The 10,260-nt window shown below is 38.5% G+C and overlaps 1 pseudogene; it reads left to right on the forward strand.

Annotated features, from left to right (window-relative positions):
- Window positions 1-2,307: 2,307 nt before the first annotated feature.
- Window positions 2,308-3,789, forward strand: LOC114368202 (annotated as a pseudogene).
- Window positions 3,790-10,260: the final 6,471 nt, after the last annotated feature.

Consider the following 10,260-nt stretch of genomic DNA (forward strand, 5'->3'; position numbering starts at 1 on the left):
TACACAATTTCACACGATTCTAATTTAAGGTTGTTGTCCTTTGGGACAAACGTGAGAGGTGCTAATACCTTCCTCAAACGTAAATACAACTCCTGAATCTGGAATATTCTTCATGACCGATTTCCTTCGGTTTTTCCAACGTTTTCCACAAATAAACGTTGGTGGCGACTCCGCGCATTTTCCTCCTTTGGAAGACGCACCTGTGAGCCTCGCCTCGCTCGCCCGCAAAAGGGTAGGTTGCGACACTCCTCCTTGACTTTGGAACTTCAAACTCTAAGCTTTCATCTCAAGTATTCAAATCTAGCTTTTGGAAGTGCCTTGGTCAGAATGTCAGTACTTTGATTCTCTAGTACAGTAACTTCACTTATCCTTCCATTTGAACCTTTCTTAGAAGAAAAAACTTTATCTTGAAATTCTTAGTTTTGCCTTGAAACACCAGATCATTAGCAATTGAGATTGCAACCTAGTTGTCCACAAAAATTTGTGTGCTTTCTTCTTGTTCCATATGCAAATCTGTCATGATTTTCTTGATCCAAAAAGCTTGATTCACTGCAGCAACAACAACTACATACTTTGCTTCTGCAGTTGATTGAGCTACAACTTCTTGCTTTTTAGGACACCAAGAAAAAGTCTAGACCCAAAAGAAAAATGTAACCAGAGGTGCTTCTCATGTCATCAATACAACCTGCCCAATCACTATCAAAGTATCCATGAAGCTTAAAATTATGAGAATGAAAGTACATCACACCATAGTCTAAAGTGCCTTTAATATACAACTCATTTGGTAGCTTGAAAATGTACTTCACTAGCACAATGCATGAAGCTTGAAAGTATACTTACTGCAAACAAAATGTCAGGTCTGGTTGCAGTAAGATACATTAAGCAACCAATCAAACTTCTACAATGCATTTCATCAACTTTATCAGCTCCATCATCCTTGCAAAATTTCTCCTTTTGGTTCATTAGAGATGTAGTGCTTTTTCAATCCTCCATATGAAATTTCTTGAGTATTTTCCCTTGCATATTTCTTTTGGCGAATGAAGATTCCATCATGATCTTGTTTCACCTCCATTCCCAAAAAGAAACTCATCAAGCCAAGGTCTGCCATTTCAAATGCTATAAGCATTTCAACTTTAAACTCATTTATGAGTTTCTCATGACTTCCTGTCACAAGCAAATCATCAACATAGACAGCAATAATGATTAAATTTGCATCTACCAACTTCACATATAATGCAACATCACTTGGTCTTTTGAAAAATCCAAGATCTTAAAGATGATCATCTATCCTATTGTACCAGGCCCTAGGAGCCTATTTAAGACCATATAATTCTTTTTTCAACTTGTAAACTTTCTCCTCCTTTCATTTGATCTCCTCTACATAAATCTCTACATAAATCTCCTCCTGCAAGTAACCATTTAGAAAAGAAAATTTTACATCTAAATGATAAAATTTGCACCCTTTATGTGCAATCAAGGCAAGTAGCATTCTAATTGTATCAAGGCATGCAACTGGAGCAAAGGTTTATGAAAAATCCACTCCAAACACCTGAGCATAGCCTTTCACCACCAACTTGACCTTGTATTTATTTATAGAGCCATCTGAATTGAGTTTGGTTCTATAAACCCATTTGATCCCTATAGGTTGCTCGTGTTGAGGTTTCTCCACTACCTCCCATGAGTAATTTTTTTCCGATCATCTTCATCTCTTTCTTCATAGCATTTATCCACTTGTCATCCTTTTCAGCTTCTTCAAATTCTATAGGTTCTAGGACAACTACATTGCTTGTTTGATAAATCTCAAATAAAGATCTTGAACCTCTGACAGGAAAGTCATCTACAACATCATCAATCTTTTTTTCCTTCATTTTCTATGTCAAAATATTATCATTATTATTAATATTATAAAAGCTATATCTAGATGAAAACAAAAATGACTTCAAGCATTGAGTTCTTTTACCCCTGAAATTAAGAATAAAAATAAATGTCAATGAGCTTATAACTTCATTGGCACTGGCCCCATCTATAAGACTGGGGCATTTGCTGACAATGTTGGAGGTTCCATCTTCTACTCACCTAGGATGTAGCATAAGACATAAGTGGCTAAATTAAGTGAATAAATTATGTTCTTCTAAAGGTATTGCTTGTTGTCCTGTCAAAGGGAAATCATATATTAGAGGACCTGGTCCATTTTTTAAGCATGCTTATTATATTTAGTTTGTTATTTTAAGACTCTAATTTTATTACTTTGCTTGTACTATTGTTCCAAAACATGCTTCTTCATAAAAAAATCATCACTAGTGGGTTATGGTTTCAAGTAAGTCAATGATATATTTCTTAAAGATATTTAATATGACTTGTGATAAATTATCTGATCTTTCTTTGTAAAAAATATAACATAATTAGATTGTGAAATAAAGACGAAGTAGTAAATATAAAATTTGTGGAAAGCACTAATGTAAATTGATGACTTTGAAACATTGGTATGCAAGTTCAATAGTTTCATTTCATCACTTCATGGATGATTCCATATCAATATTTAGAAGAATTTTTATTATATTGTACATGTAGCCTTGTATTTTGTCATTAAGGTTTATTCAAGTTTCCTCTGTTTGCTTATGTCTTTATTTATGTCTACAATAGGTTGTATAGCTTCTCCTATTGGAGGAGAGTTTCTGATAGATTTCTTGATGAAAAGTTTGGAAGGAAAAGGTATCACAGTGAGTCGCAAACATTAGCTATTTTCTTCTTCTTCTTTTTTTCAAGGGTCATCTTAGTGAGTTTGAATTTTTTCAGTTATATAGTGCTGGTTGTGTCATGGTTTGAGTTAAGCTAATTGATTCTAATGTCCTCTAAGTGTAGTATTACACGGTGAACCTTGCCATTGGAAATCCCCCAAAGGTTTATGAACTTGACATTGACATAGGTAGTGATCTCACTTGGATTCAGTGTGATGCATCATGCAAAGGTTGCACCCTAGTAAGTTTCACTTTACAAACATTCTCAACTACTTTTACTTACTTTAATTATTATGAATGATGATTGATGATGTTCATTTCCTTAATTGGGGTGGTTTTTCTAGCCTCGCAATCGACAATACAAACCACATGGCAACCTTGTGAAATGTGTGGATCCCTTGTGTGGTGCAATCCAATCAGCACCAAGCCCTCCCCGTGTTAACCCAAATGTGCAATGTGACTATCAGGTTTAGTATGCAGACCAAGGATCTTCTGTCGGTGTCTTAGTCCGTGATATTATCCCGCTTAAACTCACTAACAAATTTATCACGTTCTATGCTCACCTTCGGGTGAGTGTTTTCTCTCCCATCTATTTCACATACATTGGTTGATTGCTTTTACTATTTTGAAATTGATCATTCATAATAATGTTTGTAAGGTTCAAATATGTTTTTGTTCCTGCAAGACAATGTTTGTTTTTAATCTCTTAGAAATAAAAACCATTTTTTTATTATTTGTAAGGTGTGGATATAATCAAATGCATGATGGTCATAATCCACCACCTTCAACAGTAGGGGTTCTTGGCCTTGGAAATGGCAAGGCAAGCATTTTGTCTCAGCTTCACTCTCTTGGCCTAATTCGCAATGTGCTAGGCCACTACTTAAGTGGGAGAGGAGGAGGCTTTTTATTCTTTGGAGATCGGCTCATTCCCCAATCTGGAGTCACTGTGATACCTTTGTTATATTCTCCAAGGGTGTCAACCTTGGAGTGTTATGTTCCGTTGTTCCTCTTGATCTTGAACTTTATTGATCAATTAGTTGTTCAAATTTGATAAGAATGGTACTATTGGTTGTGGTACTAGATGTATCATCAATTCCAAAATTGACCATTGTTACCCCGATTCTTAAAGTAAAAAAAAATTGAATTTTCACGCTAGGTGGATCAATACAATGATCATGCTTCATGCCCCAATGTGAAGTTTTAATGTGAAGTTTTTCAGTAAAGAGGTTTTTTGTGATTAGATTTATTTATTTTGAATTTATTATTATTATGATTAATTATTTACAATGGTGTTTTTGTAGGTACATGATGAATTCAGTTATAACAGTGGTATATTTCAATGGAAGGGTATATGAAGAGAACGATGGTGTAATATTTGAAGGCAGTAAAAAAGCGATTCAGATTAAACGTGGAATTAGTTTCAATGCTTTGAAAAAAAATTGGAGATAAGGTAAAGTAATTATTTCTGCTATCCGTTGTAGATGTTTAGTTTCTGGAAAATATGTTGCTTTGCAAATTTGTGATGACAAAGATGTTGAAACCATGCTCGAAAGTTTTCAACAACAAAATCAAATGTCAGTTCTGGAATTGTACATAGAAAAGGATGTGACTGGTGGTTCTATGTTTCATTCTGCAAATTCTCTTACATCATGCGGAAATAATTTATCTAATAATGAGGCGCAACCGCCAACAAATGTGAGCAACTTACATGGTGATGAAGATGATGATGATGATTATTATCTTCTGTCTAACTCATACGTTGAAGAGTCTTTAGACAAAGATGATAGTGTTGACGGTATATCTGATACAGACGATGAAGTCGCCGACATGATTCAACCAGTAAGAATTGTTCACCCAGCAGAAGGTATAATTTATTAATTAAAAAAAATAGGTGAATGCATTTATCATTTGATGTTAATTGTATTTAATGTTAAATAAGTATGATATGATTTTTTTTAACTATTAGGTGTACAAGGAATTGAAAATCCATTTTGGAATGATGCTTTGCATTATAACAATATCTATTGGAGTCATCCTGATGAGGAAGACATTTGTGGTTTGGAGATGCCATCGAGTTTTAATGTTGGACAAGAATTATATGTTGGCATGGATTTTGATACTAAAGATGCGGTAAAAAATGCACTGAAACAATATGTTATGAAGGTGCATCAAACTTTCAAAGTTGTTGAAAGCAAATCGAACAAGTATGTTGTTTGTTGTTTGAATAAAAGCGCAGAGTGTCCTTACCCATTCTATATTAGGGCAATTTTATCTAAAAAAACTGATTCATGGAAAGTCACACAATGGGGTGGACCACACACATGTCTCAATATGACTGTCGCAACCTACCCTTCGGCGGGAGGGCGACGCGAGACTCGCGGGATGCGTGTTCCACGAAAGGAATACGCGCGGAGTCGCCACCAACGTTTATTTGAGGAAAACGTCGGAAAAACCGGAAAAGACGCGATCTACGAACTTTTTAGTGAAAGGTTCGGGAGTTGTATTTACGCACGGGGAAGGTATTAGCACCCCACACGTCCGTCCCAAGGGACGGCAGCCTTTAATCGAATGTGCAAACATGACTTTGATTTTTATGTTCCCTTTTATGTCCTTATATCCTTTATACCCTTTTTATATTTTTTCTTTTTTTTGTGGTCGACAAGGGTGTTTCCCTTTGCTCCTACGTATTCCTCAATTTGGGATGAGAAAATCAGACCTACGTAGTTCTTTCTTATCAAGTGATTCTTTTTACTTAAGAGGTGATCATTTTAAGACGTTGGACCTAAAAAATGATCCATTTTACTTAATGAGAAATTGAAATGACAAACTTCCAAAGCCTATTTTTGTGGACGAGCTTGACTAAGCGAGTTGATTTTAGCCTTAGTTTCACTTTAGTTATTAATCAATTCGATTAAGAATGAGAAATCCCAAAGAGAAAACGTCCGATTGATTTTCCGCTTTATTTTACTAAAAGATGTTTTTTTGATTATTATATTATTTTTTACCTCTTTTTGATTTCCAACGTGGTTACGGCACGACCGAACGGTCGGAATTCATTTTAACCGAAGTTAACGGATAATACAATTCAAACGTTCGGTGGAAATTTATTTTATTTTTAAGTTAAGCGAGAAATGACTTAAGTAAAATGGCTTAAGCACGTCAACAGGGGGTATAAAAAGTAAACAAAACGAGAATAAAAATGCACGAAACACAATGTGGACCACTACGGGTACATAGAATGAATCGAAAAGCTTGGTTCGAGGTACTTACCCGTTGAAGATCGAAGAACGATGAAGAACGAATGAAGAACGTCGAAGAACGGTTGAAACCTTTGCGAGATTCCTCACGGAAAACGTTACGGAAACGTTTCGGAAGCGCCTCGGCTTAGATTTTCTTCACGGAAACAATTTTTCCAAGCAAATTCGAAAGAGAGAGAAGTGCCTAAGGGGCTGAACCCCTTTCTTCTTCACTTCCTCCCCTATTTATAGCAAAATAGGGGAGGTGGTTGCCGCCCAGCTCGCCCAGGCGAGCTCAGCTCGCCCAGGCGAGCCAGGTTGCTTCCTCCAGAAGCAACAGCCTTCTGGAGGAATATTCTAGAGGGCCCAAGTGGGCCTGGGTGCTATTTGCACCCCCATTTTTACTAAGTACACCCCCTCTGCTTTTTTTGGTGATTCTTTTTTCGTAAAGTTACGGAAACTTACGAATTTCGTAACGATACTTGTTTTCTTTCCGTAATGTTACGGAACTTTGCGGATTACATAATCATCCCCCTTTTGACTTACGGAATGTTACGGAACCTCACTTAATTATGCAACGATGCTTCCATTTGTTTTCCGGTGTGTCACGGAAACTTACGGATTGTGCATCAATATTTTTTTGGTTTTCCGGCATGTCTTGGAATTTCACAAATTGCCTAATGATGGGTGCCAAGCACCTCACAAGGACCAAAGAAAGGTCGCATGTCACCAAGCAAAGGTCCCCGGACGAAATTAGGGTATGACAGTTGCCCCTCTTTACTTGTCTTTTATTGGAGATAAAAGGAAAGTAAAGATAAGACACTAATTTCGTTCCTCTCGATTTGACGAGAGTCGCAGGTGACCATAAAATCTCCACATGCAAATGACTTGTTGTTCCCAAAATTTCACAAATTGCCTAATGATGGGTGCCAAGCACCTCACAAGGACCAAAGAATGGTTGCATGTCATCAAGCAAAGGTCCCCGGACGAAAATTAGGGTATGACACTAATTTCGCTCCTCTCGGTTGACGAGAGTCGCGGGTGACCGTGACTTGTCGTTCCTAGAATTTCACAAATTGCCTAATGATGGGTGCCAAGCACCTCACAAGGACCAAAGAAAAGTCGCATGTCATCAAGCAAAGGTCTCCGGACAAAAATCAGTGTATGACACTAATTTCGCTCCTCTCGGTTGACGAGAGTCGCGGGTGACCATGAAATTTCCGCATGTAAATGACTTGTTGTTCCCGGAGGAACGAAAGGTGCAGAAGACTATGTCAGTCTCTGCATGCTATCAAGCGTTCTGTCTTACAGATAGCAAAAGAATGTTTATACGGATAACCACTCGGGTATTTCCGCGTATCATCGGGCCCGCCGCCTCTGGATGATACAAGGGTACAGAATGACCAAACTTGGTCTCTGCTTGTCATCGGGCCCGCCGCCTCTGGATGACAAAAGGGTGCGAATAACCATAAGGTATCTCCGCGTATCATCGGGCCCGCCGCCTCTGGATGATACAAGGGTGCAGAATGACCAAACTTGGTCTCTGCTTGTCATCGGGCCCGCCGCCTCTGGATGACAAAAGGGTGCGAATAACCATAAGGTATCTCCGCGTATCATCGGGCCCGCCGCCTCTGGATGATACAAGGGTGCAGAATGACCACATTGGTCTCTGCTTGTCATCGGGCCCGCCGCCTCTGGATGACAAAAGGGTGCGAATAACCGTAAGGTATCTCCGCGTATCATCGGGCCCGCCGCCTCTGGATGATACAAGGGTGCAGAATGACCAAACTTGGTCTCTGCTTGTCATCGGGCCCGCCGCCTCTGGATGACAAAAGGGTGCGAATAACCGTAAGGTATCTTCGCGTATCATCGGGCCCGCCACCTCTGGATGATACAAGGGTGCAGAATGACCAAACTTGGTCTCTGCTTGTCATCGGGCCCGCCGCCTCTGGATGACAAAAGGGTGCGAATAACCGTAAGGTATCTCCGCGTATCATCGGGCCCGCCGCCTCTGGATGATACAAGGGTGCACGTCACATGACCTCAGGGTCAGTATGACAAAGATTATGGTGCGGCCGACAAAAGCAAGGCTCTTGCTCCTACGTATCCTCCAATGAGGAACTCAGACCTACGTAGTTCTGGATAACTTGTGAGACTTGAAAAGTCTCCATCGGAAAATGCTGACATCTCCGGAAAGGGCGCAGATGACCATATTGGTCTCTGCTCATGAATCACACTTGGGGTCACTGAATGACGAGGTGCGGATAACCGTAAGGCGTCTCCGCGGGCTACCAGCTCTTGAGTCATGGCAACAAAAGGCGGTGTGGTCGACAAAAGCGAGGCTCTTGCTCCTACGTATCCTCCAATGAGGAACTCAGACCTACGTAGTTCTGGATAACTTGTGAGACTTGAAAAAGTCTCGTTGTTTTCTCCACTAAAAATGCAAACATGCTTTAGCAAAGAGACAAACATTCCAACTGATTTAGAGCAGCATATGCTTTTTTTTTTTTTGAGTGAAAAACAATGCGTCTACCGGGGAAGGAGAGTCTGCCGATGGGATCCCCCGTAACCATAAATGAGATTTTGGATGTTAGCATTTCGTTTCTAAATGACCATTTAGGGGAAACACCGGGTTCGACAAAAATAGAAGAAAATCACTCAAAGTGTATCAATCTTACACAGGTAAGTGTTTCATCCTAATTCCGAACCATAGATATGTCATGACTTGACTTTGCAAATTATTTCCTATCAAATCAAAAATTACATGCGTGATCATGGATCAATAGGGCTTCCCTTGGGAATGGGTTCTTTTGGGGAGTTTTTCGGCTTTTGTGTGTTTTTGGCTTTTGATTTTTCTGGCTTTTTCTTTTTGTGTTTTTTTTTGTTTAGTGCGGGGAGAGAGAAAAAAAAAGGTCGCTAGCGCACGGGATTTTGGTTGGTAATCAAAGGGAGAAGACTATTTTAGGTCGTGGTTTCCTTTCCTTCTTTTTTTGTTCATTTGGTGACAATTCTGTATTGTTCAGATATTGTCCGGTCCAAAGACCTCTCTGCACATTTCTTCTGTTTTCTTTCGATCCTTGATCAGGAGCTTTCTTTCCTTCTTTTCTCTTTTTTTCTTTCTCCCATTCTTTGATTGGGAATTTTCTTTCTTTTCTTTTTGCTTTCTCCCACTCTTTGATTGGGAATTTCCTTTCTTTTCTTTTTTGCTTTCTCTTTGATTGGAAATTTTCCTTCTTTTCTTTTTTGCTTCCGAGGGTAAGGATTGACATTCTCACCCTAGGTCAAGGTTTATGGTGAGTCAGGATTTTGGCTCAAGGTTTGTAGAATGGCTAGACATGATACATGTCGGGGTTTGGTTTGGTTCAAGGATAAAAGGGGTGCCCCACATTATTTCCATGACACAAATGCAACAATGATGATTTGGAAACTTTATGCAAAACTGGTCATGCATGCACCTATGCGGACACTCAAGTGTCAAATTTTTATGGTCATGTGATGCTAGGGCTCAGGATTCATTTCCTCTATTTTAAATCAACCCAATGTTTCCAAAATATGTTCTTTTATCAATTTGTGCATTCATCCGAGTCCATTTCGGGCGTCTGGGAAAATCTTCACAGCATTCACCCTTCAGGTGTATACACATTTTTTCAAAAACTAGTTATGATCAGTGAATTTTTCCAAAGAAAAGTTGGAAGTCATCTCTTTTCAAAAGCATGTTGGTTTTTCAGCTTGACAACTTATTTTTCTTTTCCTTTTTTATCATTTGTTTATTTCTTTTTTTGTTTTTTTTTTCATGAGGTATTTTGCTACCTAAACATGTGTATATTTTTGTGAGGTATTTTTGCTATATACACGCATATCCAAGGTATCTTGCTACCTAAACATACCTATATATGTTTTGTAAGGTATTTTTGCTATATACATGCATATCCAAGGTATCTTTCTACCTAAACATACATATATATATTTTGTGAAGTATTTTTTGTTTACATACACGCACATCTAAGGTATCTCTCTACCTAAACATACATATATATTTTGTGAAGTATTTTTTTTGTTTACATACATGCATATCTAGGGTATTTTCACTACCTAAACATACATATATATATTTTGTGAGGTATGACTACCTTTCGAGCTTGCGCTTGTTTTATTTAAATCCCCAGGATCATGAGCAACTAGGTGCGTCCTACTATAAAAAGTGATCAAATAACAAGCATAGATTCAAAAGGTACTAGGTTGCCTCCTAGTAGCGCTTCTTTAACGTCTTTAGCTGGACGCTTTAT

This window comes from Glycine soja, chromosome 9 (genome assembly GCF_004193775.1).
Source record: "Glycine soja cultivar W05 chromosome 9, ASM419377v2, whole genome shotgun sequence".
Classification (NCBI taxonomy): domain Eukaryota; kingdom Viridiplantae; phylum Streptophyta; class Magnoliopsida; order Fabales; family Fabaceae; genus Glycine; species Glycine soja.